Genomic DNA, 2206 nt, shown 5'->3' on the forward strand with positions numbered 1-2206 from the left:
TACAAACTGCTAGAGGGGAGTCATCGAAGGTCTTTTAGAGATTTGAGGATCAATTGGAATTCTAAGACATTTCAAAGGTAACCACTAGCTGTCTGAGAGTTAGAAGAAGTCACCAATGATAATAAGGAATAGACACGTTCTCCCTGCATCAAGGATATTACAATTAGGAGCCAGCAGATGGCACAGTGGTTGTGGATTCCCACATGGCCAACCATAGTTTGAGTACAGGACCTGGAAGCTTAAAATTCAGTCCTGTCCAAAACAAACTAACAAACAAAACACAGCCTGGGCACGTGTACATGAGGGCCCAGAGGAGAACAAAGGAGAAAGAATTGTGTATGGGTCCCCATGGGGGTTATTTCTCACTTTATATCCCTCTGTCTTTCTCCCAGCAAATGCAAGTGCTTATAGCTAGAAAATACAATTTAAAATATTCTTACATAAAACAAAAAGTTCAAAGTAGAGAAGCATTGTATCAGATGTGGTTTAATTCATGAATATTTCCAATATATTTGAATTTTGAGAGTTGTTTTGTTTTAGACAAGGGAAGTGTTTCACTGTGTTCCTCAATCTGACCTGGAACTCCTGATCTGCTTGGCTCAGCATCCTGAGGAATTGGGGTTACAGACATACATCACCTCTCCTAGCCTTGAATTTTTTAAAGAATTATTTACTTTTATTCATCATTATTATTTTTAATTTTTATACATTCAAACACCATGTCTCTTTACAGCTTATAAGATAAATTTTTCCAACATGAATACAGTATATATTAGTCCGGTTAAAGATATTATGGGACCAGCAGTTAGCGTAATGACTATGTCGCTGGCCTTTCACATAGTCGACCGCGGTTCGAGTCCTGGACCCGGTGGATTAAAATTCACACTGGGCGCGTGTGCGTGAGTGCCCAAAATCCTGAGAGGAGAATGGAGGAGAAAGGATTGTGGTGTGGCCATCCCCCCTGGGGGGTGATTTCTTGCTTTCTGTCTCTCTGTCTCTCTCTGTCTGTTTGGTGAGCGCATGTGCCCTATAGCAAAAACCTCTCAAAAAAAAAAAAAAAGATATTATCATACACGTTATCATCAACTGATAATTTTCCATTTTTATTTCCCTTAGATGCTTTGCTTCTTTCTTTTTACCATTGATTTATTTTTAAATTTGAGTTTTTAGGAATTATTAGAAGCAAGAATCACCTTCTTTCATCAACTCCGGTACCTAGATAATCATGGCAGGTGGGGAAGCTAAGCTAGTTTAGAATGATAAAGGAATCTCCTGAAACTCTGTTTCCTCCAGCAAATCCTCACATAATCAAAAATGATTCCTAAATATAAGGAAGATAAAGTACATCTCCACCTGGAAAATAGACATCTCTTTTATTTCAGATTTTCTCTCTCTTCATGCTTAACCTCATTCTACATTCTGGATATTGCAGCTACCAGTCCCTGTCATGGCTTCCTGCCTCTGATGTGTGAAGAACAATGTGAAATACTCAAGAGGACAGCGGGGCTGGCTGATGCTGCCTTTCATATCTTCCCTTCCTCACCTTTTATTGAACTTTGAATGGTTTTCTAATGTGTGTCTTATTGCCATTAAATTTTCCAGCTGTTATCAGAGTTTGGAGGTCCATCAGTGTAGATATCCCCAGTGATACAGGCTCAGGTAAAGTTCTAGGATAGTGTCTTCCAGGACCATTCATCTGAAGAAAGAATTGCTTGTGTGTACTCATACACAATAATTCTGTCATTAGTACATTTTTTTCTGAAGAAATATGTGTACAGGAAGCAAAATCACGATGTAAGGATGGGCATATTTGGATAGAATTCAAGTAAAGTCACCATGCATGATTCAAAATTATTATGAGTTTCAACCAATCATAGTCTAATAAAGTCCTCTCAGAATAGGTATTTGCTTAGGTATTTGTGTATGTATACAAATTGCACATGATACACACACACACACACATATATATATTTATATATACTTTAACTGCACACACTTGCATATGAAAAGCCTTCAACATTTGTGGAAAAATGGGGTTAAGGTTGAAGTTTATTTAGATATGTTATTTTTGAAATCCATGCAAAATTTTTTCATCACATATCTTTTCAATGTACCTGTTAAACATCCCTCTTTTGTATATATTTATATATATATATATATATATATACACATGCATATATATATATATATATATATATATATATAT

The 2206-nt window shown here is 36.4% G+C and overlaps 1 pseudogene; it reads right to left on the reverse strand.

Moving 5' to 3' along the window:
- LOC102481196 (olfactory receptor 4C11-like) overlaps window positions 1–2206 on the reverse strand; it is a 6528-nt pseudogene that overhangs the window by 3371 nt on the left and 951 nt on the right.

Source organism: Tupaia chinensis, unplaced genomic scaffold (genome assembly GCF_000334495.1).
Source record: "Tupaia chinensis unplaced genomic scaffold, TupChi_1.0 Scaffold000564_1, whole genome shotgun sequence".
Lineage (NCBI taxonomy): Eukaryota > Metazoa > Chordata > Mammalia > Scandentia > Tupaiidae > Tupaia > Tupaia belangeri.